The sequence below is a fragment of the Bos grunniens genome, chromosome 20, assembly GCF_055505025.1.
Source record: "Bos grunniens cultivar Pamir isolate PY7600 chromosome 20, Bosgru_T2T1.0, whole genome shotgun sequence".
In the NCBI taxonomy this organism is placed as follows: Eukaryota; Metazoa; Chordata; class Mammalia; order Artiodactyla; family Bovidae; genus Bos; species Bos grunniens.
Window position 1 is genome coordinate 59,721,077 of NC_141184.1, and position 23,567 is coordinate 59,744,643.

Below are 23,567 nucleotides of genomic sequence, written 5' to 3' on the forward strand. Positions count from 1 at the left end.
GGGAATCTCTCCATTAATTATGATTCTTCCTTTTTCCTTGCCTCTCATCAGTCAGTGACCATGTTATTTTATTTTTTAATCTACAGGGAAGCAGTGTACCAGATTGGTTAAAAAATAAGGTTCAGGAACCAGAGACTGAAGCCCTAAATGGGTGACCATAGGCAAATTTTAACCTTTCTGTACTTCAGTTTTTGCATCTATAAAGGTGAAAGAACAGAACTTAACTCAGAGCACTGTGTGATTAAATGATTTACTCACTTAGAACAGTGCCAGGTGCACAGTAAGTACCTAATGCTGCTGCTGCTGCTGCTCAGTCGCTTCAGTCATGTCCAACTCTGTGCGACCCCACAGACGGCAGCCCACCAGGCTCCTCCGTCCCTGGGATTCTCCAGGCAAGAACACTGGAGTGGGTTGCCATTTCCTTCTCCAATGCATGAAAGGGAAAAGGGAAAGTGACACGACTCTTAGCGACCCCATGGACTGCAGCCTACTAGACTCCTCCATCCATGGGATTTTCCAGGCAAGAGTACTGGAGTGGGGTGCCAGGGCCTTCTCCAAAATACCCAATAGATGTGAGCTATTGTGATTATTACTACTTTTTGCATGTATCTCCCCCTCTCCCTCCATTCTTCCTGTAATAATGCTAATCCAGGCACTTTTAGTTCTTGGTTGGGCATTGAACTAATTCTTTTTAAAAATATTTATTTATTTATTTTTGGCTGTGCTGGATCTTCATTGCTCTGTGCAGCTTTCTCTAGTTGCAGCAAGCGGGGGCTCCTCTTTTGTGCGGTACGTGGCCTGCTCATTGCGGTGGCTTCTCCAGTTACAGAGCACAGGCTCTAGGCCATAGGCTTCAGTAGTTGCAGCACGCAGGCTTCAGTAGTTGGGGTGCATGGGCTTGTTGTCCCACAACAAGTGGAATCTTCCTGGTCCAGGGATCGAACTCACGTCCCTTTCATTGGCAGACGGATTCTCAACCAGTGGACCATGAGGGAAGTCCTGAAGTAGTTCTTAATTGATCTCCTTATCCTCAGGATCTTCTCAGTCCAATTCAGCTTACATTCTGCTACCAGATTAATCTGACAGATGGCAAATATTTTATTTTCCTGCTCAAAAGGATTTAAATTAGAAAATAAGGTCTTTATCTTCTTTGTTTGGCATAGCGGATTCCCTTCTGTTTTCCACTGTCAGCTGTACTACCCTCTTTCAGGAACCTTCCAGCCCAGCCATGATGAGTGGTTTACTTTTCTCCATTTATGTTTGCAATTGCCCACTTCCTTGCCTTTGCTTACGGTGGACCATCTGGTGGATCACCTTCCTCTTCACACTCTTCACTGTGTGGCTAAGTCTTCCTTTTCTTTAAAGATCTGTTCACAAGGCTCTATCCATGGAGACTTCTTTTACCGGGTCATGTCCCTGGCCCCACAGGAAGAAGTATGCCCTCCTTTTGCCTTCCGTAGAAACTTATCTGTGCAACTCTGATAATTCTTTTTAGCTTTCTGCTGTATTTTTGTAGTACTTAAGTACCTTTATTATTCATAAATTCAGAGCAAATTTATACTTGATACAGCTTTACATTCTTCTCACATCTACACAGTACCTCGCCTATAGCCAATGGTCAGTACCTAGTCCCTGGGTCTGTGGGCTAGTCAATGCCCAGTATATCTTAAAAATATCTTACATGACTTGAAAAGAGAAAGAAAATATTTATTCTTTATTACCAGCCAACATTATTTATTATTCATGGTAAAGGCTGACTCTTTCCAGTAAGAGTTGCATTTGAACTCAGAAACCACAGCATGTGGGAGTCAACATTAACCTTAGAGGGAGTAATCCAACCCACGATGGGAAAACTAAGGCCAGAGGAAGACAGCGACTAATCCAAAATGCAGACCAAGTTGTAAATAGCTAAGTATCTCTGTAGCAGAGGCTGCTGTTAAGTTCTGTACTCTTGGACTAATGTTTTCTTTTTGATTGTTCTAAAATAATCTCTTTGTGGTCTAAGAGTAGTAATCAGAGAGTTCATATAAAGTTTCTTTCAAACTCTAAAATAATTTCCAAACGGAATAATTATTCATCATTTATGAAGAGGTTATAATTAGCATAGTGGCACATCTTGAAGGATGAAACAATTTAGACTGCTGAATATTTGTGATACTTAAATATAAGAAGCATTGGAAACACCGGAAGCAATGAAAATTATTAGTGTACATGGGTGCTTCTTGATGACAATAGCCAACTCAAACTTCTCATGTAGGACTGGTTATTTGCATAGTACCTTTCCTTCCCTCAGGGCTTCCTTGCTGGCTCAGTTGGTAAAGAATCTGCCTGCAATGCAGGAGACCCGGGTTCGATTCCTGGGTGGAGAAGATCTGCTGGAGAAGGGACAGGCTACCCACTCCAGTATTCTTGGGCTTTCCTTGTGGCTCAGCTAGTAGAGAATCTGCCTGCAATGTGGGAGACCTGAGTTCAATTCCTGGGTTGGGAAGATCCCCTGGTGAAGGGAAAGGCTACCCACTACAGTATTCTGGCCTGGAGAATTTCAGTCCATGGGTTTGCAAAGAATTGGACAGGACTGAGCGATTTTTGCTTTCACTTTTCCTTCCCTCTATTACAAAGTGACTGTTTTTTCCCTCTTTCTTCAAATTTCACTCAGAGAATGACTTTGCTCATCTGTAAAATGTAGATTATAATGTTAACCTCATTGGATCCAGGAAAATTTATAGAATGTATATGAAGTACCTAATGTGAAGCAAGTACTTAATTACTATGAGTCCCCATCTCTTCTTTGTCACCCTCCTTGAGATAACAGATACATAGAAATTATGCCCAAATTAGAACATGTCAAATCTTCCTAATACTTTCTGGCTGAGCTCATGGAGAGCCTTAAAATGACTTTTAGCACTCACTCCAGGCTGCTACAATGAATCAGATAGAGTTCACACATGAGGTAGGACTTATTTGTCGTCCTGTCTTGGATAAATGAGAGATGGTTTTTTTCCCCCATTTCTAAATGTGGTTCTGCTGCATCTATCTGCTTCGTTCCCGCACCATATCAGTCTAGCACTTTGCCTTCTGACTTTGTTTTAGAACAGGGCCTACCCACATTCTACCTTGATTTCTGTTTCTTTTCCTGTATTCTAAAATGGTTCTGAGAAACCAAAGGTGTGGCTTACTATGGCTTGGATATACAAAGTTATTCTATCCTGAGTTGATTGAAATACTTTGTTACTTTGGTTATTCCTTCCCATTTGTTTTAGCAAAATATATATATATATATATGTACAGGACTCTGCAAGGGTACTAGACGCCAGATTGCTAGAGGCCAGCAGCTGTAGTTGCAGCTATTTTATGTTCAACCTGAGGATGTTTCTCTTGGCCAAAAACACACTAAGTCGTCTGAGAGTTCAAAGCATTCAGCAAGCAGTGGCAAGGCAGATCCACCAGAAGCGGGCACCTGATTTCCATGACAAATACGGTAATGCCGTATTAGCTAGTGGAGCCACTTTCTGTGCTGCTGTGTGGGTATATACGGCAACACAAATTGGACTAGAGTGACCCCCATCGCCTGTTGGCAGAGTCACCCCAAAGGAAAGGAGAGAACAGTAATCATCCCAGCTGGTTTAATACTGAATTGTTTCAAAATCAACTCATAATTAATTCCAAGTAAAAGTACTATGTACCCATTAAAATATGGCATGTTTGAAGAAATAAAGTATACATGAAACCTTCAAAAAAAATTTATATATATGGAATATTTTAGTCTAAAACTTATTCTTTTGAAAGTTTCAAGACCAGACTAAAAAAAGGGGAAAAAAAAACTTAGAATCTGAATGTAATATTAGGTAGACAAGTCTCTAAAGATCAGAGAAATCCTAGTTTGAACACATTCTGTTTCTAGATTTTCAAAACTCTTTGAGTAATTTCTAGTCCTTAACTGTGTAATCTTTAAAACCAGAATAAAGCTCTCTCCTTGTTATGAAGACTTAGAATAATTCATGAACAGTGCTCACTGAACAGAGGCTGTCACTGAAATAGGGATTCAATTAAAGAAATTATCAATTTATCCAAGTGTACTTTCAATGTAAAAAAACAAAAAAAAATAATTCTGTAAATTTCCCACTGGGAAAATAGCATCTCGTTTCCTTCTTTTGAAAGAATGCATGACCTTTCACAAAAATCTCAACTTAAGCAAAAAATTGCTTAATGAGCTAGTTTGCCAGACTTAGTGAGAGATGTAATAAAAGTTCTTTTACATTTAGATCACCTTTCTTTTTAATAAAATGATTATCTTCAAATATTCTACAGAAATCTAAAATACTTTTTTGAAAAATAAGCTTAATCCAAGGAAACTATAATGGAGTTGATTATAAAAAATTTAAACTCAGTTAGCATTAAAGTTATACTTTAAATATAAATGTACTAAACTGTTAAAATAATGTATCTTGATGGTGATGGGTATAGAATTAGAGATAGAAGTAGAGATTCTTCTTAATATATTTCTGTATTGAATTGTTGCAACAAGCATTACTATTATTTTTGACAGTGAATTTGTAAAAGATAATTGAAAGTGAAGATGAAGTCGCTTAGTTGTGTCTGGACTTCAAGCCCATTGACGGTAGTCTGCCAGGCTCCTCTGTCCATGGGATTTTCCAGGCAAGAATACTGGAGTGTGTTGCCATTTCCTTCTCCAGGGCATTGTCCCAACGCAGGGATTGAACCCAGGTCTCCCACATTGCAGACAAACTCTTTACCATCTGAGCCACCATTTTTACTAAATTACTTTTTAGTTTTGACTCTTGGTAAAATTGTGATGCGGTTATGCTCGTGGTCTCTATTATCTGCCTCCTTATTCTGTAAGATTTTATTCCATTTTCTATTTCCTTATCGTAGTGCTCATGCTATCTATCAAAATTTCCTGCCAAGAAGAGTATGAGAAATCGATACTCTTAAATATATATTATTTCTAAGAGCATATATATTTTTTCCATTGAATATATATTTGTTATTCAACAAAGATCAAAGTCATAAGGTCAGACATAAAGATCACCTTGCTTGAATTTCTAATTTTCATTAGCAAGAGGAGGGTTTTTTGAATGATGGAGACTTTCTGGCTCCATAAAGTCATATCATTAGATGTTGGAATGAGTCTGTTCTGCCTTGTGTATAAACATGGCCTGGTTGCTGGACCATGGCATTACTGACTGACTGATGCTGATGCTTCTACACCAACATGTGTAGACCACATAAAGGTCTTCCTTGTTTTGTGATTGTTGTTTGCTTGTTTTTCAATAAAGTGAGATGCCACTTCCTAGTTCTGAGCAAATTAGTGACAAGATATACCTTCATTGTAAAATGATTGCTCCGGCTGTTGGGTTGAAACTAGGATATAAGGCTATGCAGTAATGTAATTGAGAAATCGTGGTAGCGTGGGTGGGAAAGGAACAGTGGTGGTAGTGTGAATAGTTCGAATTTAACATCTATTTGAGGGTAGAGCAAACAGGATTCCCTGGAGATTGGATCTAAGACACACGAGTCAACAAAGATTCCATGGTTTTGGCCCAGACAATTAGAAGGATGAAGTTGCCTTCATCTCTGATGGTAATTGGTATTAGTTACCAATTTTTAGTAAACAGTTGAAAAGTTTTATTTAGAAGGGGCTGAGACAGGTACTGGACCTATTCTTGATTTTTTTTTCCTCCTCTTTCATCTCCTGGTTCTGAGCAGTCCTCAAGCTTCTTCCAGTTTGTATCTGATTTAGTTCAAATAAATAACCTTCGCATATCATGATCATTAGACTGACTCTTTTTTAATTGCTAAAAAGTTCAAAATTTAAGTTCAGAATCCTCATAAACTGTATTAATAAAGTCACTATGATTTATGTTCTGATTAGTATTCATGCATTCCAATAGTTCAGAATTGAAAGAGATACAGTTTTATAATATCTACAATGCCCACAAATGTCTGTTGCAGAGCTCTGGAAATTTTAGAAGCCTGCCTCTTATCAGTGCAGTGCATCAGTGTTGTTGTATTAAATACTTTCCTGGCCCAAGCTGCATCAGCAGGTTTTTTCCTCTTTTTTTAATTTAAGTATCTCCTGCTTACTTATGCATGGATGGCATCAGACCAATCAAGCCACTGTGAGAAACCTGCCAATTACACATTGTCATTCACTTATATCACCCACACCAACAATAGTACCTATTTCATATCTGTTTAAGGAGAAACAGTGGAGGAGATGTTTGTTCATTTCTCTTTTAAAAATGCTTCCTATCTGGCCAGGACTACAGGACAAAGTTTTTAAAAGAACATTATTATGCTTTCTCCTTAATACCTCAATGGCATGAGAACATTCTGTGGTCATATTTTCTGAGCACAGTCAAAGAAATCAATGGAAACCAAGCTTTAAAATGTTTGGAACATCTGTTAAATAGAATCAAGGGACTAAAGAGAAGAGGGCTGAGGATGCTTTATACTAAAAACCTTTTAAAAGAATATGGATAGAATATTTTTCACAGACTAGGATAAAGCTGATCCCTTTAACAGACTATTTATTTTAGTCCCTGCACCATCTTTCCTTCCTTTTCCTCTTTGGTTAATAAGTATTCCCACTAATCAGAATGAGGTAAACAAGCTTTAATATATAAAGCAAAAGTATAAGATAAAAACATCTGTACTGTTAAAAATGTCAACTTCCCTCACATTGATGTACAGATTCAATGCAATCTCAATAAAAATCCCAGATGCATTTTTGTTATTCTTGTTGTTGAAATTGACAAGCTAATTCTCATGTTTATGGGGAAAGTAGAGCATCTAGACTAGAACAAAGAACAAAGTTGAGTAACTTATATGGCTTGATTTTCAAATGGACCATAAAGCTACAGTTAATAAGGCAGTGTGGCTGAAGTGAGGTTAGACAAATGGACCAATGGAACAAAACAGAGTCCAGTAATAGATTCAGTTGATTTCTGATGAATGTCCCAAAGCAGTCCAGTGAAGGAAGGAAAAGTGGAAGCGTTAGTCCTTTAGTCATGTCCAACTTTTTGCAAGCCCAAGGACTGTAGCCTGCCAGGCTTGTCTGTCCATAGACTTCTCCAGGCATGGAGTGGGTTGCCATTCCCTTCTCCAGGGGATTATCTGGACCCAGGGATCGAACCCAGCTCCCCTGCATTGCATGCAGATTCTTTACCATCTGAGCGACCAGTGCTAGAAATAATTAGATATCTCTAAGGAAAAAAACTCCAGTACTCTTGCCTGGAAAATCCCATGGACGGAGGAGCCTGGAAGGCTGCAGTCCATGGGATCGCTGAGGGTCGAACATAACTGAGCGACTTCACTTTCACTTTTCACTTTCATGCATTGGAGAAGGAAATGGCAACCCACTCCAGTGTTCTTGCCTGGAGAATCCCAGGGACGGGGGAGCCTGGTGGGCTGTCGTCTATGGGGTCACACAGAGTCGGACACGACTGAAGCGACTTAGCAGCAGCAGCAGCAAGGAAAAAAAAAAACAGGGAAACCAAATTCCTATCTCATATCATAAGCAAAAGATATTAAAAAATAAATAGGCTGGCAGAAAATATTCACAAAACACAAATATAACAAGTTCTTATATCAAGAATCTATAAGGATTCCTATGACTTAATAATAAAAGACAAATATCCCAATTAAAAATTGGATAAAAAACTTGAACAGACACTTCACAAAGGAAAATTTATTAATGGCCTACATAAATATGAAAAAAGTGATCAGTGTAGTTATCAGAGAAGTAAAGAGTAAAACCATAATGAGATACCACTACATACCTTCTAAATTGGCTAAAATTAAAAAGACAAATTACAACTTTTACCCATGATGTGGAACAGAAGTTTATTACTGGTGAGAGGGTAAAATGCTGCAACCTCCAAACAAAAAAGGGTTTGCAGGTTAACAAAAATTATTTTATTACAAAGTTAAACTTATAACTGATTTATGATTCTTTTCAGTATTTATTCAAGAAGAATGAAAACAATTGTTCCCAAAAAGATTTCTTCAGGTATATATGTGGAAGATTAATTATTAACAGCCTATTAATTAAAATAACTCAAATGGCCATCAATAGTGTAACGGACAAACAGTTGTGGTATAGTAATGTTATCGGAGAAGGCAATGGCACCCCACTCCAGTACTCTTGCCTGGAAAATCCCATGGATGGAGGAGCCTGGAAGGCTGCAGTCCATGGGGTTGCTGAGGGTTGGACATGACTGAGCGACTTCACTTTCACTTTTCACTTTCCTGCATTGGAGAAGGAAATGGCAACCCACTCCAGTGTTCTTGCCTGGAGAATCCCAGGGATGGGGGAGCCTGGTGGGCTGCCGTCTCTGGGGTCACACAGAGTCGGACACAACTGATGCGACTTAGCAGCAGCAGCAGCAGCAGCAGCAGCAATGTAATGTAATACTACTCAACAGTTAAAAGGAACAAAGTACCAATATACCCAATAACATGGATGAATCTCAAAAACATGCTGTGTGAAAGGAGCCAGGCACGCAAAAAAGTACATATTGGATAACTACATTTTTATGAAATTTTAGTACAGGCAAAATTATTCTATGGAATTAGAAGTCAGTGTTGTTATTGCCTCTTCTGGGGATAGAGAGGAACTGACTGAGAAAGGCTTAGGGACGGTTCTTAGGTGATGAAAATTTTCTATATCTTCACAGGAATAATGGTTATACCAAATTTCGCACTTGTTAAAATTTATCAAACTGCAATTAAAATAAAAAAATAACTTAGTATGAGATAACAATAGAAAAAAATTAATGGACACACAAGGCAAGTCCATTCTCTCCCCAGAGAGTATGGCAAAAGGAAATAACACTTTGCTGTATTTTGAGGGATAAGAAGAGAGGGGAGAGGAATTTCTGCATATCCAAGCAGAAATTCACTGTTTCAGCATGAAAGATGCAAGATCTATGAGATTTCTTGGCCCTTGGTCACTTTGAGTTGGAGGGTGGTGGCTCTGAATTGAGGTGTTTTGGATCAGTTATGAGGTGACTCAGAGTTCATTTCCTTTTGATTTATAGCTCATTTTTGAAAGTGTTGTCCAGAACTGTTTTGTAAGTAGAATGATAGACTGAACCCTGGGCCTGAAATCTAACCTCGTCTCTCCTATCCTGAGTTATTGTATTTGTGTCAAACTCTTAACCTCTGTAGACTTCTGCTGTGGAATAATATAAATTTCATCAGGTGCTACCTGTCAGGGATGTTGAGAAGTAGGAATGAAAAAGTGGTGAGGAAAATATTGGTCGTTACTTTATGGCTGTGAAAGTGTTCTCTCCCTCTCAGTGAAACTGGGCTGCTACAGTGACATTCATACTGTTTGCCCTCCTGTAAATATCTATTTTGCTGGTAATTCTGGGTGTGTTTGCTCAAGTTAACTGTAAAACCACTCACTATACTCTGACTTTTCCCCCACATTTGTTCTTAGGACTTTGAGTTTATCTTTCCTTCTACAGAACACATGCTTTTAATAAACAGTGTTTTCATAAGTCCTGAAGTTCAGATTGAAGATGGGATTTCTAGAACGGTTTTATTTAGAGAGAAGCCCTTAAAGTCCATGGGTTTTATTTAGATAGAAGCACTTAAAGTCCATAGTCAATGTGTTTTGTAAAAAATTTTAGATACTTTGAAGACTCTTTTAGAATAGAAGTTAATATTTAAATATTGGACTTTCCTGGTGGCTCAGACAGTGAAGAATCTGCCTGCAATGCAGGAGACATGGGTTCGATTCCTGTCTCAGGAAGATCCCCTAGAGAAGGGAATGGCTACCCACTCCAGTATTCTTGCCTGGAGAATTCCAGGGACAGAGGACCCTGGCAGGCTACAGTCTGTATATTATTAATAAATTAATATTTAATCAAGCCAAGCTCTAAATATAAAAGTTTCTTCACTGCACTCTCATAAGCCTCTGGGCTTTCACCCTTCAAAATTTACTTGGCCTGGCATGCAAAGAGGTCACCTTTTGTGAACAATGGCTATGTAATTCTTTTTAGGACCTATCTCCAATAGATCAGATCAGATCAGATCAGATCAGTCGCTCAGTCGTGTCCGACTCTTTGCGACCCCATGAATTGCAGCACGCCAGGCCTCCCTGTCCATCACCAACTCCCGGAGTTCACTCAGACTCACGTCCATCGACTCAGTGATGCCATCCAGCCATCTCATCCTCTGTCGTCCCCTTCTCCTCTTGCCCCCAATCCCTCCCAGCATCAGAGTCTTTTCCAATGAGTCAACTCTTCGCATGAGGTGGCCAAAGTACTGGAGTTTCAGCTTTAGCATCATTCCTTCCAAAGAAATCCCAGGGCTGATCTCCTTCACAATGGACTGGTTGGATCTCCTTGCAGTCCAAGGGACTCTCAAGAGTCTTCTCCAACACCACAGTTCAAAAGTATCGTTTCTTCGGCGCTCAGCTTTCTTCACAGTCCAACTCTCACATCCATACATGACCACAGGAAAAACCATAGCCTTGACTAGATGGACCTTTGTTGGCAAAGTAATGTCTCTGCTTTTGAATATGCTATCTAGGTTGGTCATAACTTTCCTTCCAAGGAGTAAGCATCTTTTAATTTCATGGCTGCTGTCACCATCTGTAGTGATTTTGGAGCCTAGAAAAATAAAGTCTGACACTGTTTCCACTGTTTCCCCATCTATTTACCATGAAGTGATGGGACCGGATGCCATGATCTTTGTTTTCTGAATGTTGAGCTTTAAGCCAACTTTTTCACTCTCCACTTTCACTTTCATCAAGAGGCTTTTGAGTTCTTCTTCACTTTCTTCCATAAGGGTGGTGTCATCTGCATATCTGAGGTTATTGATATTTCTCCTGGCAATCTTGATTCCAGCTTGTGTTTCTTCCAGTCCAGCGTTTCTCATGATGTACTCTGCATATAAGTTAAATAAACAGGGTGACAATATACAGCCTTGACGGACTCCTTTTCCTATTTGGAACCAGTCTGTTCAATAAGACTCAAGTTCATCTTTGAGTAGTGATCACTCCCTCTTCTGTGCTTTAATAATTGGACTGTGGGCATTTCGAGAGCAGGGGCTGGGCTTTATTTGTATTTAATTCCAAGTATAGTGTCTAAATGTGTGCTGAGTACAGGAACAAATAATGAATCAGAGAATAAAAGAAATAAGCTTGTAACTACCTAAAGTTCATTTAGGCTTTCAGAAAAAGATAAGGATCGTTTTTTAAGGAAATATACCATGAGATTTTTACAAAGGAAACTCCATTTTACACAGAGCCATAGTATACTTAAAGCTATCTATTAATGAGTCTTTTTATATCTCTAGTGAATGAGTCACCAAGGATAGATATGAATACTTTTGCTTGTGTGGCATAAAAGGAGTCACTTCCTTTCTCACTTGTAGTCCTGGGTCTGTGTCCCGTGTGAGCTGTCTCAGCTACTTGTCACCAACAAGCTGAAGGGTTTAGTATAAACACATAATATGCTTATGTGGCTTTTGTGAAGAGGATTATCATGTCTAATTGAGGAACATTACCTAGGCTACATTCCTGGTCAGCTCAATAACCAAAATACGTTTGACTGCCCTAATTTTAAATATTTCTCAGCAGAAATGCAGTTCTTGGGGGATTAAAACATCAATATTGTCTGTTACTCATAAATGGGCCTTTTGTACCACGAGTGGACATTTTCAACCCCAAGGCCGCATTTTAGGGCTTCCTGACTGGGAAACGGGAAGCACAAGGATATTTTATGAAGGCTGGATGGGAGGAGACAAGACCGCTAGGATATTGTCAAGTTACAAGACCCAGCACATAGCTTTGGTGATCTTGGTGCTATTGCAAATACATGTGTGTGTGTGTGTGTGTGTGTGTGTGTGTGTGTGTAATGTGTGCTTTCCTGATAAGATTGATTGGATCACTGTGTTTTGTCACTCTCTATCCTTTATACCCTTGCACTTTGTGGGCCAGTAATAGGTAATTGTTGAGTGAATGAATGCACTGGGATATGAGATATGATCAAACACCACTTAAAAGTAATCTCTCTATCCTGATATTCAAGAAGCTAAACATGTAGTACTTTATCTGGGCAGTTCTTGCATCACTGTTTTCCACTTACATTGTAGTTATTTCAGTGCATATTTAATCATACTACTCTACTGTCGATGTCTTGTACAGAGGAACCATTTCTAATGTACCTTTACATTTCCTACAGTACCTGCACGTGTTTAGCAGTCAGTTAGATGACTTGTCAAATGGGTGAATACAAGGAGCCCAGTCAAACATAAAGTGATATTTAGTGGTACACACTAATTAACATTCAATGAAATTTTTATTTGGACAGCAAGGAATTTAACCTCCATTGTATCAGATCGATCAAGCTTTTAGTCGATGACCATTGCTTTTTCCCTGGGCATGTGACTGGTGGAGGCTCTGGACAAAGCCTTGTTTAGGTAGGAGACACTGTGGATAGTGTGAGTTCCTAATTCCATTATGCAGAACTTCTTTAATTGCATTGCCTTTCTATTAGATAAATGTGCTGATTCTCAGAGTGCTTACAGGCGAAAGATCCTTTTAATTATATATCAATTTAGCTTATAAGTGATCAGCAACAAAATTCTGGTTATTAGAGAATCAAATTAAATGTGTGGCCCTTATGCTATGAACCTTGAATCCTTGGCATCTGGCCTATATTATTGGAATATAAAATGGCTCACTATTTGCTACCACTTTGGGGAAGACTCTGGCAGAGAGGTCTCTGACTTTCAGACAACTTCATTCAGCTTGAGATTATGAATATTTCAACCCAAGATGAATTCGTTTTTCCTTGCTTTCCTCCAGAGTCTTTTCTAAGCTAAATTCTGAAAACACCTTGTATTTACAAGTAGGAACAAGTGGGCTATCAGACTGAGAGGGTGACACACAGGTTTTGAATCCTTTTTATTGTGGGAATGGGAAAATAGCAAAACAGAATTGGAGATGGAGATTAGCCAAGCATTCTACAGGTAGACCTGGAGAATGCAAGAGAAAAGTAGCAAGGGAAGAAAAAATTAAGAACCTGAACCCTAGTAAGCCCCAGTGCCAAAGTCATGGAGAGTTTCAAGAAGGGAAGTTAATGTTACTGAACCAAACTCAGGTCCACCCACCCATGTCAGTAAGGCCAATCTACTGACACCCGATTGTAGTGAAGGAAAGTACAGTATTGATTATAAGGCACCTGTAAGGAGTTCAGGACATCCAGTGCTCAAAAAGCCTAAACTACCAGAAAGCATTTTTAAAGGTCAGGTGAAGGAAGGGAGTCTCAGAGTAGGTTATAAGCACATGCACAATTCTTTGATTGGTTAATGGTGAGGTGACAGGGTGATGTCATAGGGGAGCATTATCAATCCTTTGGCTCCAGTAGGCGTGCAGGCTAAGTGCTTATGATCATCAAGTAGTTAGCATCTTCCACTGGTAGGGGTTTTAACAACTGTGAAACAACTCAGGGACTATGTATCAGATACTGTTATCTAGGTAAATCAGAGAGGAGCTAAAGCAGAGGATGTGGGACAAGGGTCTGTCCCATAGAGAAGCCCGTATAGAGTCCTGCTAGGTTATATTAACAGAATAAAGGGCCCCCTAGAGTGAACTCCGGGAGTTGGTGATGGACAGGGAGGCCTGGCGTGCTGCGATTCATGGGGTCGTGAAGAGCCGGACACGACTGAGCGACTGAACTGAACTGAACTGAGAGAATGCATAAAACGGAATGAATAAAGAAGTAATTTGACTTGTCAGGAAGGGGCTATTGGAGACTCTACAGTGTGCAATTTCAGAAGAGTTGTAAGGAGGGAAGCGGATTGCAAAGAGATAATAAAGAAACAAGTAGTAAAAAAAAAAAATGGAAGCAATGACTATAACCCACTTATTCTAGAAATGTGGCCGTGTTCTCTGGAAATCATTTTTCATGTCTATTACCTTTCCTTTTCCATTTTGTTGGCCTGTTTGAGTTATAAAAACTTCAAGTCAGGGAGGGAAAAGAATTTCCTGTAGCTTGGAAATTTGGGCAGAGTTGGCAAGGTCACCTCTTTGGCTATCTTCATATTCAACATCTTTATTTTAATAACATTGGATGACGATGAGTGGCTCTGTTTTGACATTAGAACTACTTTCATGGATTCCACATGTAATAAAATGAGATCCAAGTGCCTAAAAGGGAAAATTGGTTGAAATATCAAAGTGACAGTGGGGAGGGGATGGAGAGGAGGAAGCTAGTGGAAGACAGTTGAGAAGATGAAGATTTGGGTTAGATGGATTGGCTTGTGTGTTGATGCTCACACAATGAAAGTCAGGAGAGAAAATTACTGTGTTAGCATTTTGCTCCTTCTGAGTTCCTGCGGCTGTGTGTGGCTCTTACTTAGTCTGGGATGGATATGGGGTGTTTTTGTAGAAACTAATGTTATTTTGTTGAGGATGGTTGGTATGTTTACTATTTGCTTCTTATACTTCTTCAAAGGATAGAGTAGTGGGAAGTTCACTGGTAATCATTCTGTTATTTGCTTTATTACCTTCACCAAAGGAAGAGATGCTACCCAACATCTCTAAATTTTAATTCTTTTTTTTTTTTTTTTTTGGTCTGTAAAATGGCTTGAAAAATAAAATCTGCCTTCTTCCAGAGTGGTTGAAGGGTCAAATGAAATATGATAAAAAGCACTTTAAAACCAGAGTGACTATAAATAAAATGCAATATTATCAAACAAAGAAAGAAGGGAAAGACAACAAAGAATGGAGGCAGGGATAAACATCCCTGCTCTTTCTCATTACCTTCATCCCTGTGGGGGTAGCCGTGAACCAACTGCCTTTGTGAGCCTTCATAACTCAGCTGAACTAACTCACACCGAGCCAGGAAGTGAGAGACAATCTCCAAAGCAGGAAATCAAAGCTCTGGAATTCTGCTGAAACTTTAGTTTGTACAAAATGCCTTTCATTGGGTCTAGAACATGTTTAGCACTCGGTAAATGTTTTATATTATTCATTCTTCTTGGCTCTTCTCCTTCCAACCATATATTGACCTTGTTAATGCTATTCAAAGATAGATCTGGGTTTGTGGGGCCAAAACCGTGCAAAACATTGGACCATCTATTTAAGAAGAAAATTGCAACAAAATCTCCTTTTACATATTTTACTAAAACATTTAGTCAATTGATCAGATTACTAGGACAGCTCAAGGCCTTGCAAGGGATCCACACATGGGAAGGTTCTTGAAGCTTAAATATCAGTAATTGCACATATTTCTGACAGTAAAAATTAAATTGAGTTAAAAATGATTTTGGTTTGAGAGTTATATGTATCTATTGAAAACATTTGAGAACCTTGAGCTTTTAAATTCTTTTTCAAATTTTTTTCCCATTCAGATTATTACAGAATATTGAACAGAGCTCCCTGTGTTATGCAGTAGATCCTATTGGGCATCTGTTTGTGTGTACACGTCAGTCCCAAGCCCCCGATTTGTCCCTCCCACTTCCCCCAATCTGGTAACCATAAGTTCGTTCTCTAAGTCTGTGAGTCTGTTTATATTTTATAGATAAGTTTATTTGTATCATTTTATTTCTTAGATTCCCCATGTAAGTCATATCATATGATATTTGTTTTTCTCTGAGTTACTTCACTTAGTATGATGATCTCCACGTCCACTCATGTTGCTGAAAATGGCATTATTCATTCTTTTTTATTCATTTTTTATGGCTGAGTAATATTCCTTTGCATATATGTACCACATCTTCTTTATTCATTCATCTGCCGATGGACATTTAGGTTGCTTCCATGTCTTGGCTATGTAAACAGTGCTGCAATGAACATTGGAGTACATGTGTAATTTTAAAGGAAGTTTTTCTCTGGATATAAAATATTGCATGAGAGAATTTCTGCCCAGGTCACTTTGTACTTAAAACTACCTTAAAGTTCAACTTATAAAATGTGTCATTTAGGTATCAGAGGATTTTTCAATTTTTCCTGCTTACAGAGCCAAAAATAACTCAAGTCCTTTGGTCTATCCCACTGCCTGCAGCAGACCACCTAGAAATGATCACTGACAGGCAAGAAGCTGCCCCAGAGAGGAGCCTTTCTTACCTTGCTTTGAAAGCTACCACTCTGTCAGGACTTTTTATTTCTGATTGAACAGCCTCAGCATTTAGAGTTTTAAATAGCTCAGCTATTTAAAATAGGTAGTGAAGAGTTCTGACAAAACGTGGTCCCCTGGAGGAGGGAATGGCAAACCACCACAACGTTCTTGCCTCAACAACTCTATGAGCAGTATGAAAAGGCAAAAATACATGACACTGGAAGATGTGTCCCCCAGGTTGGAAGGTGTCAAGTATGCTACTGGGGAAGAGCGGAGGGCAATTACTAATAGCTCCAGAAAGAATGAAGTGACTGGCCAAAGCAAAAATGATGCTCAGTGGTGGATAGATCTGGTGCTGAAAGTAAAGTCCAATGCTATAAAGAACAATATTGCATAGTAACCTGGAATGTTAGGTCTGTGAATCAAGGTAAGTTGGACAATGGTCAAGCAGGAGTTAACAAGAATGAACATTGACATCTTAGGAATCAGTGAACTAAAATGGATGGGAATGGGAGAATTTAATTCATAAAACATTAAATAGTACATAAAAAGATTAATAAACTTTCATCTAATGGATGTGTTTTTGTTCATTGTTATTTTTCTTTGGTCTGGTTCTTTATGTAGGATTTTGTAGAAGTAAATAATAGTTTTAACTAAATCGAGTAATCCTCCTATGTATTTTCATTTTAAAGGCCTCAAATAATTAAGTTCTCCAGTATATCCCATCCTCAGAAATAAATGTTATCCATTTTGCATGTTCCTTCAGTCTTTTTTATGCATTTGTGTTGGTGTATATGAACATCCAGAAAATAGTTTTTCTCGTTTTACTTGCACCTTGCATGTTTGTGTGTTTTAAGTTCTATACAATTTTATCACCTGTAAGTTAGTATATTCACCACCTCAGTCAAGATACTGAACAGTTCCAGCCAACACCCTCATGTTGCCCTTTTATAATCACAAATACCATTTTTTCCCCTGCATTAATCTCTGCAACCACAAATATGCCCTTCATTTCTAAAATCTATCCTTTCAAAGATGTTATAAAAATAGAATCTTATAGTGCATAACCTGGACATTTGTAAAGTTAAAGAAAACTTGAATGTCACATGCCAGCATTTTCTTCTTTTCTCTTTTTGGAGATGAGAGACATTACTCAGCCCCCCTTGGCTTCACTTTTCTCTTCTGAAGCTTTTGGCTTCTAAAGCCCTCTGCTTTTCAAAGACTCTCATTCTCATCTCAAGTGATTTCTGGCTGTTGGAAATACATTTTGAAGTATAGTAAGAGCATAGAGTGGCCGTGGCCAATGTTGAGGAGGAAATGAAATGAAATCTTGTCTTAAATTATGAGAGTGAGAAAACTCCCCGAGCAGTGAGGGGAAAATGAGTATTTCAGGACCATCATGATTCCTTTCCATAATGTGTGCCCAGGGAGAAACTACAGTAGGAATCCAGAATTCTATCTGAGGCTCATTATCAATACAACATAGAAAAGTTGTCAGAAACCAGAAGGAAAGGAAAAGATTCCTTTCTTTCCTATTGGTTATCAAGGAAAGAAACATCATTAGGATCCTATAGATTTTCCAGTTTTCCTGGTTTGCCACTATACCCGGACATCTGGTATGCCTGGGGCTTCCCAAGTCCTACTACGGAATGGATCTGGGAAAAGGACTCCCTGCCTGTGATACCTACCATTTCCAAGGCCCTAGATAGTTGACTTCAGGATGATTGTCATACATTGACATATTAAGGTATTTTACCCATCTGGAATTAGAGTTTTGAAATATGATCAAGCTTAAATAAGTTCATATGAAATATTTGCAATTTGAGTCTGTTTTTGTAGGAAAAAATAGATGAATAGTAAACTACTAAAGTAGATATTAACATAAGGTCTCTGATGACTCAGCAGGTAAAGAATCTATCTTCTATATAGGAGACACAGGAGATGCGAGTTTGATCACTGGGTCGGGAAAATCCCCTGGAGGAGGAAACTTGGAGGCAACGCACTCCAGTATTCTTGCCTGGAAAATCCCATGGACAGAGGAGCCTGGTGGGGTACGGTCCAAAGGGTCATAAAGAGTCAGACACGACTGAGCACAATACTGTTGTTATTATAATGGGTAGCATCTCATTCCACAAAACTGAGTTGAGGATGAAATAGTTTATTTTTTCTAATGATATTATTTTGATCATTTGAGTTCTCATTTCTTTGAGAAGAAAAGATAAATTCCCATCAGTTCTGGTCTTCTTGCTCCTCCATTTTCCCTTAAGTTGCATCCAATTTCCAGGTTTTATCTGGTGCAATGGGTGTGTCAATGGGCATTTAGGGGGAAGGAGAGAGTTAAGTATTGATGAGACTTAAGACCTTATTAACATTAATAAAAAGTTTTCCCTCCTCTTGCAGGGTTATCAAGACTAATCTTAAATCAGAAGTAAAGTAGTTAGTAAAGTGTGTCTTGCAAACCATATGCACTTCTAGAAGGACTCCCTTCTGGTGTTCCTTCTCCACCCTTCAGGGCAGCAGCGATGGGAGGGGTGGGGGAGGGAGGGAACTCTCCTCCTAAATAGCTTTCAAGGACTCATACTTGAAAGAGGCACCAATCAGGCTGCTCTCCAGCCCAAACCCATTCTCTGTCCTCTCTTATTCAGTCTTCATTGGTCCCACCTCTCCAAATCCCTCCTTTCCCCAATGCTTTATCTCAGATATCTATTAGGAAGAAAGGCATGAGAGGAAACTGTGTAGTATATAGAGAATATCTACTATGTGCCAATATTAGATTTTGTTCTCTGTTTCCTCCAATCAATCAGCAAGTCCTATCCTGTCAACCTTGGAAGTGTCTTCAGAATCCAGCCTCTGTTCCCCTTCACCTGCCACCACCCTGGACCAAACCACTACCACCCCTCATGGATGGTCTTCTAAAGGGACTCTGCATCTACAGTTGTTGTTTTGTCTCTAAGTCATGTCTGACTCTTTGCCACTCCATGAACTGCAGCACATCAGGCTTCCCTGTCCTTCACAATCTCCTGGAGTTGGCTTAAATTCATGTCTATTGTATCGATGATGCCATCCAATCATCTGTTATCCTCTGTCGCCCCCTTCTCCTTTTGCCCTCAATCTTTCCCAGCATCAGGATCTTTTCCAATGAATCGGCTCTTTGCATCAGGTGGCCAAATTATTGGAGCTTCAGCTTCAGCATCAGTCCTTCCAGTGAACATTCAGGGTTGATTTCCTTTAGAATTGACTGGTTTGATCTCCTTTAGAATTGACTGGTTTGATCTCCTTTAGAATTGACTGGTTTGATCTCCTTTAGAATTGAAGGGACTCTCAAGAGTTTTCTCCAGCACCATAGTTTGAAAGGATCAATTATTTGATGCTCAGCCTTCTTATGGTCCAACTCTCACATTCATTAAGTGATTATTGGAAAAACCTAGCTTTGACTATATAGACCTTTGCTGGCAAAGAGATGTCTGTTTTTTTAATATGCTGCCTAGGTTTGTCATAGCTTTCCTTCCAAGGAGCAAGTGTCTTTTAATTTCATGGCTGCAATCACAGTCTGCAGTGAGCAGACTGATTTTTTGGAGCCCAAGAAAATAAAATCTGTCACTGTTTCCACTTTTTCTCCATCTATTTGCCATGAAGTGATGGGACAGGATGCCATGATCTTAGGTTTTTGAATTTTGAGTTTTATGCTATGCTATGCTATGCTAAGTCGCTTCAGTCGTGTCCGACTCTGTGCGACCCCATAGACGGCAACCCACCAGGCTCCGCCGTCCCTGGGATTCTCCAGGCAAGAATACGCCAGATTTTTTCTTCTCTTCTTTCACCCTCATTAAGAGGCTCTTTAGTTCCTCTTCACTTTCTACCATTAGAGTGGTGCCATGTGCATATCTGAGGTTGTTGATATTTCTCCTGGCAATCTTGATTCCAGCTTCTACACTTACCTTCCCAGTTTAATCATAACATGGGAGCCAGAGAGATTCTTTCACTACAGAAGTCAGACCATGTGCTCACTCTGCTTAGAATTTCCAGAGGTTCCTGTCTTATGCAGAGTAAAACCCAAAGCCCTTGCATCCACTAGCTTGCAATGCCCCCCCATGATGCTCAGCCCTGCTGGTTCTCTGGCCTCATCCCCCATGACTGATGACCTCACTGGCTTGCACCAGCCACCCTGGTGTCTGCACAGATCCTCTATCAGAGCCTTTGAACCTACTGTGACTTCTGCCAGAACAACTGTTGCATCAATTATCTGCATTACCAGCCAGGGCCATTGTTAATCACCTTATCTAAAAATGGAATGCTCTACAGCACTTACCACCAGTCAGCTACCTGTCTGTTAATCATTTGTTTCCTTGAACCCTGCCCCAGTGCCATACCAACACAAACCATTGTCTGCACCAAGATGGCATGGATATTACCTGCTTTGTGCACTGCCGTGTCCCCAGTCCCTGGAAGAGTACCTGACACAAAGGTCTCAATAAATGTTTTGAAATGAGTGAATGACACTACACAATAATCTGGGAAGGTAATGATTTCTTTTATTTATATGGATGAAGTCAACAGTGCTCAGAAAGATAATTTATGAACACTCACACAGTTGCTAAAAGGTGGAAACAAGTATATACCACAGGAAGCTTTTCTAGTTAGGATAGAAAAAAGTCAGGCCAGTATTTACAAAATGGCCTTGCAGATAAATAATATGTTTTATATTACCCTTCCTAACATTAGACATCGGAGAAGGCAATGGCACCCCACTCCAGTACTCTTGCCTGGAAAATCCCATGGATGGAGGAGCCTGGTAGGCTGCAGTCCATGGGGTCGATAAGAGTCGGACACAACTGAGTGAATTCACTTTCACTTTTCACTTTCATGCATTGGAGAAGGAAATGGCAACCCACTCCAGTGTTCTTGCCTGGAGAATCCCAGGGATGGGGGAGCCTGGTGGGCTGCCGTCTATGGGGTCGCACAGAGTCGGACACGACTGAAGCGACTTAGCAGCAGTAGCAGCAGCAGGAACATTAGGAATTTAATTTAAAAGAAGATTAATTTAAAAAGAGGTTATCTAGGAACAGGCAGTGTCTTAACCTGGGGGAATGTGTTTTTAAGGGAATCTCAGGCACATTGGCAGGTTTTGCTGGTGCTGTCTTGGGGCCAGGAACCAGCTATGCTGCTAGTTCAGTGATTAGGTCATGTGCTGGCGTCTGCTGGGAACTTTGATAAAGTAGATCCTTGGCCAAGCTCACTTTAATATAAAATATGCTTTTGTGGCATTCTGGCCCTGGTTCAATGGACCTTTTCTTTCTTTCATTCAACTTTGGAAAGAAGATTTGGAGTGAGCATTCAGTAGACACACTCTTTTCTGTGTCTAATCTGCTATTAAAGCCCTTTCCATATAGGAAAATGGGAGTATGGCAAGCTGGTTAATGTTTCTATTAGAAAAGTAAGAATTGAAGGCAAGAGTCAATAATGGGATAATTCCTTAGAAATGAGAAAGCACTATAAATCTAAAGTAGAACAAGAGGTGAGCAAGGCTAAAGGGAGCTTCTTTATTTTTTAACATTGGTTTACTTGCCTTATTTTCAAAAACTACTATATTCCTATTCTTTTTCTTTTCTTTTCAAGCACTGTATTTGGCTTAAATGTGCTTTCCCCATTTTATATAGGTGGAGATACATCAATACAATCTAGTGCTTCAAAATCATCCAAGTCATAAAGTCTGTAGCCTGACGTATTTGTCTGGGACTGATCACTCAACTAGATTTTATTATTTTTGTTAATTTTCAAAGAAGTCTTTCAAAGATAGATGAGTATACAACTGTAATTATTTTCTGACTGGAAAATATATCAATTTACACACACATATGCACACTGGGTTGTGGCGGCAGCCTTGCAAAGATGGAACATGGATACTTAACTGTGTATGTATCAGTATAATATTATCATAGGTTCGTGTATAAGGGATGAAAGTGAAAGTTGCTCAGTTGTTTCCAACTCTCTGACCTCATGGACTGTAGCCTGCCAGATTCTTCTGTCCATAGGATTCTCCAGGCCAGAATACTGGAGTGGGTAGCCTTTCCCTTCTCCAGGGGATCTTCCCAACCCAGAGATCAAACCCAGGTCTCCTGCATTGCAGGTGGATTATTTACAGATTGAGCCACCAGGGAAGTCCCTGTATAAGGGATAGGAAATGGTTAAAGATAAGCTAGAGGGAAGAGTCTTAATTGTTCTTCAAACTTCAGACTACACCATAAATGAGCCTGTAAGGATTTAGAAAAGGTATAAGGCCTGCCCCAGACCTGGTGTAGGGATTCTGCAGAAGTCACTGGAAACTTGCCCAGTTTATTTATTAATTTATTTTTGTATTTTGGCTGTGCTGTGCAGCATGTGGGATGGTTCCCCAACCAGTGATCGAACCCAGGCCTCTGCAGTGAAAGCACTGATCCTAACTCCTAGGTCACCAGGGAACTCTCCACTGCCTTCTTTTTTAGTTTAGAATAATTTATATTTTTCATATTTGTTCAGGATGGTGGGGATACCCTTTGAAGCTGTGGAGTAACTAGCTGTCAGGTAAAATAAGGAAGCTGAATGAGCTTTCCGCTGCTTCTCACAGTATCTTGGGTAGCTTGTTTATGAATAAAGAAGCAGTCATATTAGAAATATATAGGCTAAACATATGGGCTATTATTTTATATAATTATCTAATTATAATAGTTCTTACAAATCTATTAAATTCACATTAAAAGCACAAATCATTCACACTAAAAACTTTGGGTATCTTTTCTTGCATAAAGAGATATTTTAAATATAGAACTCTTGACTCAATAGGTGTTTCCAAAAACAGCCAGTGGAAAACTAAACAAATTGTGTACTCTACCAAAGGAAAGATGTCATGGGCAACAGTGCAAATCCTAACTGAATAAATCCTACTATGGCCAATCAGTTGACATGACGGGCAATCTTTCCTTAAGTAGAAACCTGTTTTATGGAAACAGGTTAAAAACATCATTGTAAAAACTGAGAGTTATGGAACCTCAGAAACTTCTCTCCAATGTATTTATAAATATGTCATCATTTCAACCATAAGATCTCTAACTGGCATGTTCTTTCATGTTATAACTGACATGAAAATGAGTAAGAGAAGTAAGTTATCATAGTTCTCCACCATGTGAGGGGCGCTGGACAGAGGTCAAGTCATATATCAAAAGGAACTAACATGGAGAGCCAAGCTGAGCATCAGGGGAAGAAAATTTGTCTCCAAATTCACCACATGCTTTGGGCAGTCATGTTGCTATCAGTCTAGGTTACAGAAGAGCCGATAGAAAAGAAAAGAATAGCACGTTCTCTCTCTGTGTCCATCTCTTTTTCCTTTTCTGGTTCTTAATTTTTCTCTCATGTCCCAGTTATTCTTTCTCCCATTTCCCACTTTGTATTTCACCAGCTGGGTCCTGGAGTCCTTGGAGGCTTTCTCTTTGA

General features: G+C 39.4%; 1 protein-coding gene and 1 pseudogene across 4 annotated transcripts in view; both read left to right on the plus strand.

The window, feature by feature from the left end:
* The window catches only part of LOC147350467 (uncharacterized), a 278,856-nt gene that overhangs the window by 142,661 nt on the left and 112,628 nt on the right, over positions 1 to 23,567 (plus strand). The gene's annotated exons all lie outside the window — the stretch shown is intronic.
* Positions 3,299 to 3,701, plus strand: LOC147350469 (cytochrome c oxidase subunit 7B, mitochondrial pseudogene; annotated as a pseudogene).